Source organism: Mesoplodon densirostris, chromosome 1, assembly GCF_025265405.1.
Source record: "Mesoplodon densirostris isolate mMesDen1 chromosome 1, mMesDen1 primary haplotype, whole genome shotgun sequence".
Classification (NCBI taxonomy): Eukaryota; Metazoa; Chordata; class Mammalia; order Artiodactyla; family Ziphiidae; genus Mesoplodon; species Mesoplodon densirostris.
Genome location: NC_082661.1, coordinates 62,016 through 78,062, shown reverse-complemented (window position 1 = coordinate 78,062; position 16,047 = coordinate 62,016).

Below are 16,047 nucleotides of genomic sequence, written 5' to 3'. Positions count from 1 at the left end.
TATATTTTTGTTTGATTTTTACTATGTGTATATCTTTTTTGGCTGTGTGTGTGTTCAGATCCTTACCCACGTTTTTATAGGGTTGTTTCAGAGGTCTTTGTCTATTCTGAGTCCAAATCCTTTATTGGATATGAGGTTTGCAAATATTTTTCTCCCAGCTTATGGCTTGTCTTTTGACTTTCTGAATAAGGTCTTTCAGAGTAGAAATCTTTAATTTTATAAAGTCCACAATATTATTTATTTTGTGTTGGGGATTGGGTTTTTGTGTTGTGTGTTAAATCTCAAAGTTCATGATCTACAGACCAAACCCAAGGTCATGTAGATTTTCTTCTGTTTCTCTATAATTTTGATAGTTTTGCATTTTGAATGTCTGTGAATAAATTTGAATGAATTTGGTGTAAGTTTTAAAGTTTGTGTCTGCAGTCATTTCATTTCATATGGTTTCCAGTTAATTGTTACTTAACTATTTTGGAGAAGTCATGGGATATTTGGCTGTATTTCAGTTTGAATTTCTGCAGTTTAATGGATTCAGCAGAACTGCTCTCAGGGGGCGGGGCCTCTGCTGGCCTGTGAGGGAGGCTTGGTCGGCACATTCGCATTGGCTGGCGGGGGCGCCAGCCCGCCTCCCTGATCCTCCGTGGGAACACCCGCTCTGACTGCGGACCTGGCTCTGCCCGAGCAGCTGAGAAGAGCTGGGTCTCCTCAGGACCCACTGGAGCCTTGGCTTCTGGAACATGCGGGGCCGAGGCCATGCTGACGGCCCCAGCTCCAGGAGGACAGGCATCGAGGCCACAGTAATGGAAGCCTGGTCTCCTCAGGACCTGCTGGGAGGTGATGCTCATGAGGGAAAAAGTGTGGAAAAGTGGGGAGTAGGTTCCTGTGCGTGGCTGACCGCTGAGGGTGTCTGTCTTTAGAGGACCCAGGAGAGGAAGGGCTTGATGTGGAAAACTGGCTTTTTAGCCAGTTTTTGTGTATGGTGTAGACAGAGTGCAGTGTTGTTGTCTGGTATGTGGTGTCCAGTTTTCCCAGCACCGTTTTTTGAGGGGACTGTCCTTTTCCTGGTGTATGTTCTTGGCTCCTTTCTTGTGAATCAACTGATCACACACCTGTAGGTTTATTTCTGGGCTATCTATTCTGTTCCTCTGGCGTGTGAGTGTGTTTTTGTGCCAATTACACACTTTATTGGTGACTGTAGCTTCATTATGTAGTGTGAAGTCAGGGAGCGAGATGCCTCCAGCCTGTTTTCCTTTCTCAGAATCCCTTTGGCTATTTAGGGGCCTTTGTGTTTCCACACAAATGTTAGGAATGTTTGTTCTGTTTCTGTGAAAAATGCCGTTGGAGTTTTGACCAGGCTTACTTTGCATTTGAACATTGCTTTGGGTAGAATGGACATTTTAAGAATATTCTTTGCAAACATGAGCACTGGATATCTTTCCATTTATTTGTGTTTGTTCAGTTTCTTCCATCAGTGTCTTACAGTTTTCAGGTGTGCTTTCACCTTCTCAGTTAAATTTATTCCTAGGTACTTTTTGGATGTAATTGTAAATGGGATTGTTTCTTAACTTCTCTTTCTGATGGCACATTATTAGTGTATAGAAAGACAACTGATTTTTGTGTATTGATCATTTTTCCCCTTTTTGTGGTGTGCGGGCCTCTCACTGATGTGGCCTCTCCCATTGCGGAGCACAGGCTCCGGAAGCGCAGGCTCAGCGGCCATGGCTCACGGGCCCAGCCGCTCCGCGGCATGTGGGATCTTCCCGGACCGGGGCACGAACCCGTGTCCCCTGCATCGGCAGGCAGACACTCAACCACTGTGCCACCAGGGAAGCCCGTGTATTGATTTTGTACCCTTTGTATTTTGTACCCTGTGTATTTTTTTGTGTGTGTGTGGTACGTGGGCCTCTCACTGTTGTGGTCTCTCCCATTGCAGAGCACAGGCTCCGGACACACAGGCTCAGCGGCCATGGCTCACGGGCCCAACCGCTCCGCGGCATGTGGAATCTTCCTGGACAGGGGCACGAACCCATGTCCCCTGCATCGGCAGGCAGACACTCAACCACTGCGCCACCAGGGAAGCCCTCTACCTGGTTTTGAAAGATTCTCCTGGGTCTGCTGTTTCTTAAATTAATCAGTCCAAAATAATCCTTTTGTCAAATGGGCATATTTTGGGGTGGTGTATTCTGCTCCCCTTGACATGTATGTGCCCTAATTTGCTTATGAATTCATCTACAGAAGGACATCCTGATATCTTAAGTTTTTAGACATTATGAATAGAGCTGCTGTGCATTACTTGATGCTAGTTTTGGTTTGAACACAGTTTTTCTTTTTTTTTTTTCTTTATGCTTTTCTTTTTTATTATTTTATTTTTTGCTTTATAACAAATTTAATCAGTTATACATATACATATGTTCCCATATCCCCTCCCTTTTGCGTCTCCCTCCCACCCTCCCTATCCCACCCCTCCAGGAGGTCACAAAGCACCGAGCTGATCTCCCTGTGCTATGCGGCTGCTTCCCACTAGCTATCTACCTTACGTTTGGTAGTGTATATATGTCCATGCCGCTCTTTCACTTTGTCACAGCTTACCCTTCCCCCTCCCCATATCCTCAAGTCCATTCTCTAGTAGGTCTGTGAACACAGTTTTTCAAAGCAGTTGTCTAAATACAAGAGGTACAGTTCTTGGATCCTAAGGTGAGACTTTTTAGATTTGGAAAAAACTGCCAAACTGTCTTCCAAAGTTGGTTGTATATGCATTCCACCAGCATCTTGAGTATATTCTTGTATGCTTATTTACTGCCTGTTTATCTTCTTGGGCCAGGTGTGTGTTTCAATCTTTACTAAATTTTAATGGCGTTGTTGGCATAATTTGAGGACAAATCCTATATCAGATATGTGTTTTGGAAATAGTTTCTTGCAGTTTGTGGTTTGTCTTCCTGTTTTCTGAATAAGGTCACCAGACCCAAAGTCATGTAGATTATCTTTTTTTTGTCTAGGATTTTTATAGTTTGGTAATTTAAATTTGTCTATGGGCAATTTTGAGTGAATTTTGGTTTAAGTTGTAAGGTTTGTGTCTACATTCATTTCATTACATATGGTTTGTAATTAATTGCTCCTTAACCAATTTTTGAGAAGATACAGTGAGACACTTGGCTCCATTTCAGTTTGGATTTCCAAACTTAGTATATACAGCAGAACTGCCTTCCGGATGAGGCCTCTGGGTTTGTGAGTGCGGCACTCCCGGCACTTTTCTCACGTCCCACAGGGGGCGCCAAACCCACCTGTCTGACCCTGGGGGCACAGGTGCACCCTGCCCACAGACTTTGCTCTGTGACAAGCAGACGGGAGCTTTGTCTCCCGTCAGGGCTTAGGTTTCTGGACCATGAGGCATTGTCCACACTGACAGGAGCTGGGTTTTCTCAGGAGCCACTGGTGAGGAGACTGCACAAGAAGAAAAAATGAGCAAGTGTGGAGAATGTTCCTGTGCAACTGACTGCTGGCTGGGTGGGGTGCATCTTCAGGGGACTCAGGAGAGAAAGAGTTTAATGTGGAATACTGTGTGCTTTTAGTTAGCTTTATATGCAGTGTAGATGGTGACCACTGTCGTTCTTTGGAGTCTGGTGTCTACTTTTCCTGGCACTGTTTGTTGATGGCTTTAGGTAGAATAAACATTTTTTTTACATCTTTATTGGAGTCTAATTGCTTTACAATGGTGTGTTAGTTTCTGCTTTATAACAAAGTGAATCGGTAAAACATATACATATGTTCCCATATCTCTTCCATCCTGCATCTCCCTCCCTCCCACCCTCCCTATCCCACCCCTCTAGGGGGTCACAAAGCACCAAGCTGATATCCCTGTGCTATGCGGCTCCTTCCAACTAGCTATATATTTTACATTTGGTAGTGTATGTATGTCCAAGCCACTCTCTCACTTTGTCACAGCTTACCCTTCCCCCTCCCCATATCCTCAAGTCCATTCTCTAGTAGGTCTGTGTCTTTATTCCTGTCTTACCCCTAGGTTCTTCATGACATTTGTTTTTCTTAAATTCCATACATATGTATCAGCATACGGTATTTGTCTTTCTCTTTCTGACTTACTTCACTCTGTATGACAGACTCTAGGTCCATCCACCTCATTACAAATAGCTCAATTTCGTTTCTTTTGGAGGCTGAGCAATATTCCATTGTATATTCATGCCACATCTTCTTTATCCATTCATCTGATGATGGACACGTAGGTTGTTTCCATCTCCTGGCTATTGTAAATAGAGCTGCAATGAACATTTTGGTACATGACTCTTTTTGAATTATGGTTTTCTCAGGGTATATGCCCAGTAGTTGGATTGCTGGGTCATATGGTAGTTCTATTTGTAGTTTTTAAAGGAACCTCCATACTGTTCACCATAGTGGCTGTACCAATTCACATTCCCACCAGCAGTGCAAGAGTGTTCCCTTTTCTCCACACCCTCTCCAGCATTTATTGCTTCTAGATTTCTTGATGATGGCCATTCTGACTGGTGTGAGATGATATCTCATTCTAGTTTTGATTTGCATTTCTCTAATGATTAATGATGTTGAGCATTCTTTCAAGTGTTTGTTGGCAGTCTGTATATCTTCTTTGGAGAAATGTCTATTTAGGTCTTCTGCCCATTTATGGATTGGGTTGTTTGTTTTTTTGTTAGTGAGCTGCATGAGCTGCTTGTAAATTTTGGAGATTAATCCTTTGTCAGTTGCTTCATTTGCAAATATTTTCTCCCATTCTGAGGGTTGTCTTTTCATCTTGTTTATGGTTTCCTTTGCTGCGCAAAAGCTTTGAAGTTTCATTAGGTCCCATTTGTTTGTTTTTGTTTTTATTTCCATTTCTCTAGGCGGTGGATCAGAAAGGATCTTGATGTGATTTATGTCATAGAGTGTTCTGCCTATGTTTTCCCCAAGAGTTTGATAGTTTCTGGCCTTACATTTAGGTCTTTAGTCCATTTTGAGGTTATTTTTGTGTATGGTGTTAGGGAATGATCTAATCTCCTACTTTTACATGTACCTGTCCAGTTTTCCCAGCACCACTTATTGAAGAGGCTGTCCTTTCTCCACTGTACATTCCTGCCTCCTTTATCAAAGATAAGTTGACCATATGTGCGTGGGTTTATCTCTGGGCTTTCTCTTCTGTTCCATTGGTCTATCTTTCTTTTTTTGTGCCAGTACCATACTGCCTTGATTACTGTAGCTTTGTAATATAGTCTGAAGTCAGGGAGTCTGATTCCTCCAGCTCCACTTTTCGTTCTCAAGATTGCTTTGGCTATTTGGGGTCTTTTGTGTTTCCATACAAATTGTGCAATTTTTTTGTTCTAGTTCTGTGAAAAATGCCAGTGGTAGTTTGATAGGGATTGCATTGAATCTGTAGATTGCTTTGGGTAGTAGAGTCATTTTCACAATGTTGATTCTTCCAATCCAAGAACATGGTACATCTCTCCATCTATTTGTATCATCCTGAATTTCTTTCATCAGTGTCTTATAATTTTCTGCATACAGGTCTTTTGTCTCCTTAGGTAGGTTTATTCCTAGATATTTTATTCTTTTTGTTGTAACGGTAAATGGGAGTGTTTTCTTGATTTCACTTTCAGATTTTTCATCATTAGTGTGTAGGAATGCCAGAGATTTCTGTGCATTAATTTTGTATCCTGCTACTTTACAAAATTCATTGATTAGCTCTAGTAGTTTTCTGGTAGCATCTTTAGGATTCTCTATGTATAGTATCATGTCATCTGCAAACAGTGACAGCTTTACTACTTCTGTTCCGATCTGGATTCCTTTTATTTCCTTTTCTTCTCTGATTGCTGTGGCTAAAACTTCCAAAACTATGTTGAATAAGAGTGGTGAGAGTGGGCAACCTTGTCTTGCTCCTGATCTTAGTGGAAATGCTTTCAGTTTCTCACCATTGAGGATGATGTTGGCTGTGGGTTTGTCATATATGGCCTTTATGATGTTGAGGAAAGTTCCCTCTATGCCTACTTTCTGGAGGGTTTTTTTTTTTTTATCATAAATGGGTGTTGAATTTTGTCGAAAGCTTTCTCTGCATCTATTGAGATGATCATATGGTTTTTCTCCTTCAATTTGTTGATATGGTGTATCACATTGATTGATTTGCATATATTGAGGAATCCTTTCATTCCTGGAATAAACCCCACTTGATCATGGTGTATGATCCTTTTAATGTGCTGTTGGATTCTGTTTGCTAGTATTTTGTTGAGGATTTTTGCATCTATGTTCATCAGTGATATTGGCCTGTAGTTTTCTTTCTTTGTGACATCCTTGTCTGGTTTTGGTATCAGGGTGATGGTGGCCTTGTAGAATGAGTTTGGGAGTGTTCCTCCCTCTGCTATATTTTGGAAGAGTTTGAGAAGGGTAGGTGTTAGGTCTTCTCTAAATGTTTGACAGAATTCACCTGTGAAGCCATCTGGTCCTGGGCTTTTGTTTGTTGGAAGATTCTTAATCACAGTTTCATTTTCAGTGCTTGTAATTGGTCTGTTCATATTTTCTATTTCTTCCTGATTCAGTCTTGGCAGGTTGTGCATTTCTAAGAATTTGTCCATTTTATTGGCATAGAGTTGCTTGTAGTAATCTCTCATGATCTTTTGTATGTCTGCAGTGTCAGTTGTGACTTCTCTGTTTTCATTTCTAATTCTATTGATTTAAGTCTTCTCCCTTTTTTTTGATGAGTCTGGCTAATGGTTTATCAATTTTGTTTATCTTCTCAAAGAACCAGCTTTTAGTTTTATTGATCTTTGCTATCGTTTCCTTCATTTATTTTTCATTTATTTCTGATCTGATCTTTATGATTTCTTTCCTTCTGCTAACTTTGGGGTTTTTTTTTGTTCTTCCTTCTCTAATTGCTTTAGTTGCAAGGTTAGGTTGTTTATTCGAGATGTTACTTGTTTCTTATGGTAGGACTGTATTGCTCTAAATTTCCCTCTTAGAACTGCTTTTGCTGCATCCCATAGGTTTTGGGTCATCGTGTCTCCATTGTCATTTGTTTCTAGGTATTTTTTGATTTCCTCTTTGATTTCTTCAGTGATCACTTCGTTATTAAGTAGTGTATTGTTTAGCCTCCATGTGTTTGTATTTTTTACAGATCTTTTCCTGTAATTGATATCTAATCTCATAGCGTTGTGGTCGGAAAATATACTTGATACAATTTCAATTTTCTTAAATTTACCAAGGCTTGATTTGTGACCCAAGATATGATCTATCCTGGAGAATGTTCCATGAGCACTTGAGAAGAATGTGTATTGTGTTGTTTTTGGATGGAATGTCCTATAAATATCAATTAAGTCCATCTTGTTTAATGTATCATTTAAAGCTTGTGTTTCCTTATTTATTTTAATGTTGGATGATCTGTCCATTGCTGAAAGTGGGGTGTTAAAGTCCCCTACTATGAATGTGTTACTGTCCATTTCCCCTTTTATGGCTGTTAGTATTTGCCTTATGTCTTGAGGTGCTCCTGTGTTAGGTGCATAAATATTTACAATCGTTACATCTTCTTCTTGGATCGATCCGTTGATCATTATGTAGTGTCCTTCGTTGTCTCTTCTAATAGTCTTTATTTTAGAGTCTGTTTTGCCTGATATGAGAATTGCTACTCCAGCTTTCTTTGGTTTCCATTTGCATGGAATATCTTTTTCCATCCCCTGACTTTCAGTCTGTATGTGTCTCTAGGTCTGAAGTGGGTCTCTTGTAGACAGCATATATATGGGTCTTGTTTTTGTATCCATTCGGCCCGTGTGTGTCTTTTGGTGGGAGCATTTAATCCATTTACATTTAAGGTAATTATCGATATGTATGTTCCTATTCCCATTTTCTTAATTGTTTTGAGTTTGTTATTATAGGTCTTTTCCTTCTCTTGTGTTTCTTGCCTAGAGAAGATCCTTTAGCATTTGTTGTAGAGCTGGTTTGGTGGTGCTGAACTCTCTCAGCTTTTGCTTGTCTGTGAAGGTTTTAATTTCTCCATCCAATCTGAATGAGATCCTTGCTGGGTAGAGTAATCTTGGTTGTAGGTTGTTCTCCTTCATCACTTTAAATATGTCCTGCCAGTCCCTTATGGCTTGCAGAGTTTCTGCTGAAAGATCAGCTGTTAACCTTATGGGGATTCCCTTGTGTGTTATTTGTTGTTTTTCCCTTGCTGCTTTTAATATGTTTTCTTTGCATTTAATTTTTGACAGTTTGATTAATATGTGTCTTGGCATGTTTCTCCTTGGATTTATCCTGTATGGTACTCTCTGTGCTTCCTGGACTTGATTAACTATTTCCTTTCCCATATTAGGGAAGTTTTCAACTATAATCTCTTCAAATATTTTCTCAGTCCCTTTCTTTTTCTCTTCTTCTTCTGGAACCCCTATAATTCGAATGTTGGTGTGTTTAATGTTGTCCCAGAGGTCTCTGAGACTGTCCTCAGTTCTTTTCATTCTTTTTTCTCTATTCTGCTCTGCAGTAGTTATTTCCACTATTTTATCTTCCAGGTCACTTATCCGTTCTTCTGCCTCAGTTATTCTGCTATTGATCCCTTCTAGAGTATTTTTAATTTCATTTATTGTGTTGTTCATCGTTGCTTGTTTCATCTTTAGTTCTTCTAGGTCCTTGTTAAATGTTTCTTGCATTTTCTCTATTCTATTTCCAAGATTTTGGATCATCTTTACTATCATTATTCTGAATTCTTTTTCAGGGAGACTGCCTATTTCCTCTTCATTTGTTAGGTCTGGTGGGTTTTCATCTTGCTCCTTCATCTGCTGTGTGTTTTTCTGTCTTCTCATTTTGCTTCTCTTACTGTGTTTGGGGGTCTCCTTTTTGCAGGCTGCAGGTTCGTAGTTCCCGTCGTTTTTGGTGTCTGTCCCCAGTGGCTAAAGTTGGTTCAGTGGGTTGTGTAGGCTTCCTGGTGGAGGGTGCCTGTGTTCTGGTGGATGCGGCTGGATCTTGTCTTTCTGGTGGGCAGGTCCACGTCTGGTGGTGTGTTTTGGGGTGTCTGTGGACTTATTATGATTTTAGGCAGCCTCTCTGCTAATGGGTGGGGTTGTGTTCCTGTCTTGCTAGTTGTTTGGCATAGGGAGTCCAGCACTGTAGCTTGCTGGTCATTGAGATAAGCTGGGTGTTGGTGTTGAGATGGAGATCTCTGGGAGATTTTCACCGTTTGATATTACATGGAGCTCGGAGGTCTCTTTTGGACCCGTGTCCTGAAGTTGGCTCTCCCACCTCAGAGGCACAGCACTGACTCCTGGCTGCAGCACCAAGAGCCTTTCATCCACATGGCTCAGAATAAAAGGGAGAAAAAGTAGAAAGAAAGAAAGAAAGAAAGAAAGAGGATAAAAGAAAATAAAGTATGGTCAAATAAAATAAAGTTATTAAAATAAAGAATTATTAAGAAAAAAAATTTTTAAGTAAAAAAAACAAAAACCAAAAAAAAAAAAAAAAAAACGGACGGATGGAACCCTAGGACAAAAGGTGAAAGCAAAGGTATACAGACAAAATCTCACACAGAAGCATACACGTACACACTCACAAAAAGAGGAAAAGGGGAAAAAAACCATAAATCTTGCTCTCAAAGTCCACCTCCTCAATTTGGGATGATTCGTTGTCTATTCAGGTATTCCACAGATGCAGGGTACATCAAGTTGGTTGCGGAGCTTTAATCCGCTGCTTCTGAGGCTGCTGGAAGAGATTCCCCTTTGTCTTCTTTGTTCGCACAGCTCCCGGGGCTCAGCTTTGGATTCGGCCCCGCCTCTGCGTGTAGGTCGCCGGAGGACGTCTGTTCTTCGCTCAGACAGGACGGGGTTAAAGGAGCCGCTGATTCGGGGGCTCTGGCTCCCTCAGGCCGCGGGGGAGGGAGGGGCACGGAGGCGGGGCGAGCGTGCGTCGGCGGAGGCCGGCGTGACGTTGTGTCAGCACGAGGCGCGCCCGTGCGTTCTCCCGGGGATATTGTCTGTGGAGCCCAGGACCATGGCAGTGGCGGGCAGCACAGGCTCCCGGGAGGGGACGTGTGGAGAGTGACCTGCGCTCGCACACAGGCTTGTTGGTGGCGGCAGCAGCAGCCCCAGCGTCCCACGCCCGTCTCTGGGGTCCGCGCTTTCAGGCGCGCCTCGCGCCCGTCTCTGGAGCCTCCTTTAAGCAGCGCTCTGAATCCCCTCTCCTCACGCACCAGGAAACAAAGAGGGAAGGAAAAGTCTCTTGCCTCTTCGGCAGCTCCAGACTTTTCCCCGGACTCCCTCCCGGCCAGCCGTGGCGCACTAACTCCCTTCAGGCTGTGTTCACGCCGCCAGCGCTCTGACTGAAGCCCGAGCCTCAGCTCCCAGCCCCGCCCGCCCCGGCGGGTGAGGAGAACAAGCCTCTCGGGCTGGTGAGTGGTGGTCGGCACCGATCCTCTGTGCGGGAATCTCTGTGCTTTGCCCTCCATACCCCTGTGGCTGCGGTCTCCTCCGCGGCTCCGAAGCTTTCCCCCTCCGCCCCCCGCTGTCTCCGCCCGCGAAGGGGCTCCTACTGTGTGGAAACCGTTTCTCCTTCACGGCTCCCTCCCACTGGTGCAGGTCCCGGCCCTATCCTTTTGTCTCTATTTATTCTGTTTTCTTTTGCCCTACCCAGGTACGTGGGGAGTTCCTTTCTTTCTTCTTTTTTTTTTTTTTTTCGGTACACGGGCCTCTCACTGTTGTGGCCTCTCCCGTTGTGGAGCACAGGCTCCGGACGCGCAGGCTCAGCGGCCATGGCTCACGGGCCTAGCCGCTCAGCGGCATGTGGGATCTTCCCGGCCCGGGGCACGAACCCGTGTCCCCTGCATCGGCAGGCGGACTCTCAACCACTGTACCACCAGGGAAGCCCCGTGGGGAGTTTCTTGCCTTTTGGGAGGTCTGAGGTCTTCTGCCAGCGTTCAGTAGGTGTTCTGTAGGGGTGGTTCCCCGTGTAGCTGTATTTCGGATGTATCTGTGGAGAGGAAGGTGATCTGCGTGTCTTACTCTTCCGCCATCTTCCCCCTCTCCCAAACAGTTTAATAATAGTAATTTTTCTGACGCATGAGCATGGAATATTGTTTTCTATTGAGTCTTCAGTTTCTTTACCAGTGCTTTATAGTTTTCTGAGTATAGGTCTTTCGTGTCCTTGGTTAAATTTATTGCTAAATAGTTCGTTCTTTTTGATGGAATTGTAAATGGGATTGTTTTCTTAATGTTCCTTGCTGGTGGTTCATTATGAGTGTATAGAAACGAAACTGATTTGTGTATATTGATTGCATATTTTGCAACTTTACTGAATTTATTTTTTAACATATTTTTTGAAGTAATGTGAACAATTGCAATACTAAAATCTCACCATTTCTACTGCCCCCCAGGTGATCCACAGGACCCACGACATGGTAGCTACTAATATACTCTTCCCATGGTGCCTCTTAATACCATGCCGACTCCTAGAAGGAAAATAAGTATCACAACTTTGGTTGAACGTGGTCTGGGTAAGTCTTGGCCTCTATAAGAAAAATTTGATGTCTGTCTTCTCTGATTTTCTGGCATGATACTGACATGGTTGTCTACGAAAATAATTTACTTTCCAGTAATTTAAAATGTACAGAAAAGTTGCAATAATGGCAAAAAGTACTCACATTTGCCACTTGACACAAAATGCTCAGTGCGTTTTGCCCAAGGCACCAGCACATAACCCCTAAATGAAGAAATCCTGATGTCCACATTATAATTTAATACTCAGCCCCACTTCAAACTTCACCTACTGTCCGAACGGTATGAAAATGTCTTTTTCCATCCTGATCCAGTTTTATTTTTCTGGAACCATGACTGAGTTTCTCCCTCATTTGGACAACCTTGATGGATTTGAAGCAGACAAGATGAGCATGGGATCTAGGGGGCCTTTTCTGTATGGCTTTTTTCACTAAGGATGTTTTTAACGTTCATTTTTGTAACAAATACCACCGCTACACTTTTTTTTTCATTGTCCTTAAAAATACAAAACACAACTTTAGCATTTAATTCACTTTATGTATACAGTTTTGTGGTATTAACTACCTTCATTTAGTTGCACAAACAAGTTAACTAACCTGTGTACCTCCTGTGTGCATGGCAGATACCCAGGAAATTGAGTAACACCCTGAAACAGCCCAAGACATCACCTTAAATACCGTCTTCATCTAAAAGGGAAAAAAAGGAAGGATATAGTTGTTTCTGTCTACATGCATTTGATCGTATATGGTTTCCAATTGATGTTGTATAACTAGTTGTGGAGAAGTCATGGGATAGGTGGCTTCATTTCAGTTTGAATTTCCAAATTTAGTGGATTCTGCAGGCTTGTTACAAGGTTTACAAACTTCATATTGGGTCAGGACATCTCCTGGTGTAACTGGTATTCATGGTTTGTTCAACAGTTAAAGTTCTGTGTGATATGAGTTCATCCTGGAGTAATCCAGGTTAGTTTCTGTTATACATTTGTCCCAGGATGAAAGGACAAGAGAACTAAGACCTAATTTATAAAAGTGCCTTCAAACTAATTGATACTGAAGGTATAGTTAACCTACAATGTTGTGTTAATTTCTGCTGCACAGCAAAGTGATTCATACATACGTACATACATATATACATATTTTTCATATTCTTTTCCATTATGGTTAATTATAGGGTATTGAATACAGTTCCCTGTGCTGTACAGGAAGACCTTATGTATCCATCCTATATATAATCATTTGCATCTACTAATACCAAACACCCAATCCATCCCTCTCCCTTGTCTCCCCCTGACAACCACAAGTCTGTTTTCTATATTTGTGAGTCTGTTTTTGTTCTGTAGATAGGTTCATCTGGGTCTCATTTTATAATCCACATATAAGTGATATCATATGGTATTTGTTGTTCTCTGTCTGACTTACTTCACTTTGTATGATAATCTCTAGGTCCATCCATGTAGCTGCAAATGGCATTATTTCATTCTGTTTTATGGCTGAGTAATATTCCGTTGTATATATGTACCACATCTTCTATATCCATTCATCTGCTGAGGGACATTCAGGTTGCTTCCATGTCTTGGCTATTGTGAATAGTGCTGCTGTGAATGCTGGGGTGCATGTATCTTTTTGAATTATAGTTCAGTCTGGATATGTGCCCAGGAGTGGGATTGCGGAGTCATATGGTAATTCTAGTTTTAGTTTTTGAGGAACATCCATACTGTTTTCCATAGTGGCTGCATCAATTTACATTCCCACCAGTAGTGTAGTAGGGTTCCCTTTTCTCCACACACCTTCCAGCATTTCTTTCTAGACATTTTAATGATGGCCATTTTGACCACTATGAGGTGATAACTCACTGTAGTTTGATTTGCGTTCTCTAATAATTAACGATGTGGAGCATCTTTTCATGTGCCTATTGGCTATCTGTATGTCTTTGGAGAAATGTCTGTTTAGACCGTCTGCTTATTTTTTGATTTTTTTTTCTTTTTTGAGTTGTATGAGCCGTTTGTATATTTTAGAATTAAGACCTTGTTGGTCGCATCACTTGCAGGTATTTTCTCCCAAACAGTTAGCACAGGTAGTGGAACAACTGGATACCCACATGCAGAAGAGTAAAGTTGGACCCTTACCTCCCCCCACCCCATATACAAAATCAACACAGAATGGACCAAAGGCCTAGGTGCAATAGGCAAAATTATAAAACTCATAGAAGAAAACATGAGAGTAAATCTTCGTGACTTTGGATTTGGTCATGATATCTTAGATCTACCAAAAGCACAAGCTGCAAAATACAAAATAGATGAATTAGACTTCCTCAAAATGAAAAGGAGTTGTGTATAAAAGGAGCAAGGAATAAGATAATCCACCATCCAAAATGGCGCAGGATGTTTGCAAACCATGTATCTGATAAAGGACTGTATGTAGCCCACCGGCCAAGCCCCCGGTGGTCCAGTGGAGTGTCTGTGCGGCCCCTCCCGTCCTCGGTGATCAGGGAATTTCAGGCCCCACGGCACCCGAGGGGTGGTCACTGGTCATCCTCGGCACCCTCAAGGAGTGAGTGAGTGCTGGATGGTTTTGAGCCCCGATGCACTCCCATTAGTGCCCTCAAAGGCTGAAGCCTTCAGCATGCCTCCAGAAAGACACAGAGTATTTGCAAGTCTTTGAGAGCCAAGAGAACAGTCTTCACTTTTCTGAAAAGGGCATCTTACTATCTCACAGCATGACCATTTTCAATCTGGCTCTCGGGGTGCCCTCCCACCTTCTTTATTTCTCTGAGAGTGGCCATGGTGGTTTGGCTGTCCCCAGTCCCCACACCAGGTGACAAGGCCAGTGGGGCCAGATCCTGGTGGTCCTTAGCTTCGTTGGAGATTAACCCAGACCCTCGGCCTGCGATTGAACGGGGATGCCCCTGCTTCTCCCCATCACCGATTCTCATCTCCTCCTCTATCTCTTTTCCTCTTGCTTTTCAGTCTCAGATTTACCTGATGGTCACCACTCACAGCTCCCGCAGAGCCCAGAGATTTCTCCTTTAAGGAAAGGTTCTAGAAAATCAGAGGGATAAATAAAGGATGCAGCTGCTTCCCGCCTTGTGCTGACACCCAAGCGGGTGAGGAGAGTGAGTGTTTTCTCATTAGAATTTTAAATCCTGCAAGTAATAGATCATTGGGGGTGGGGGGCATCCGGTGTTTTCCTGCTCATTCTCATGATGTCATTCCTGAATTTTTATGTGGTAAGTAATTTATATTATTTATCAGTAATTTGATTATTGATATAATCAAATTATTATCAAATTATCCTGAGGGGGATATCCATTTAAAACATGTTAGAGGTAACTCCAAGGGATTTACAACAAACAAGGACACAGAACCCGTTCTCCAGACACTGGCTGAGAGATTCCTACCCTGAGCCGCAGTCCCCTGGAGGGCGGAGTGGTCATGACTCTCCTCCCACAGGTGAGCCTACACAGGCACATCCCACGTGGAACCACTGCATCGCAGAACCTTAGAGTGGCCAATGGCAGGCAGCTGGCCAGAGATGCGGACAAGAGAGAACTGCCCAGCAGCCTGGGACAATGCCGGGGTGAGGCCTTAGGAAGGGCCAGTGTCAGAGCCTCAGAGATAACCTGAAGAGAGTTCAGGCTGTTGAGGACATCGTCAGAGATGCACTTAGGGACATATTCAGGGCCTTAGTTGTGGACAGGATCAGGGCATTATTTAGTGACAGCTGAGACTATAGGGGACAGCATCAGGGCCTAAGTTAGGGACAGTGTCAGTGCTTCCGTTAGAGAGAACGTGAGAGCCTTAGCTCGACACAGGTCGGGCTGTTACTTAGGGATCTCTTCAGGGCCTTAGAGCCAGCATCGTGGCCATAATTAGAACCAGTGTGAGGGCGTTAGGTAGGGCCAAAACTGTGGTGTTAGTTAGGGAAAGAGGTCATTAGTTACAGACAGTGTCAGGGTTTTAGGTGGGGACGGCGGCAAGTCCTTAGCTAAGAAGAGTGTCAGGGCCTCACTTAGGGGCAGCGTCAGGATGTTAGGGAGAGTCGGGACATGAGAATTTCAGATTCTGAGGTAGAGACAGCATCCGGGCCTTAGTTAGGAAGAGGGTCAGGGTCTTGGTGAGGGACAGGGTCAGGACAACGGTGAGGGACATCTAAGACTATTAGGGACATCGTCAAGGCCTTAGACTGGGCCAGCATCAGGGCTGTGGTGTCGACCAGTGTCAGGGCATTAATGAGGGACAAAATGAGGGTGTTAGTTAGGAAAAGAGTCAGGTCATTAGTTACAGACAGTTGTAGGGCCTCAGGTAGAATGGGCATCAAGGCCTTAGTTAGGAAGAGCATCAGGGCCTCAGTTAGGTTCAGCATCAGGACGTTCGTTAGGGCCAGCAACGGGGCCTTAGTTAGGGACAGTGTTGTGAGGCCCTCAGAGGTCACTTGAGGGCCTTCGTAAGAGACAGTCCAGGCTGTTAGTTAGGGACACTTCAGAGACTTTCTTGGGGATATATTCAGGGCCTTAGTAATAGAATCAGGGTGTTATTTTGTCACCGCTTAGGCACTAAGGGACAGCATCAAAG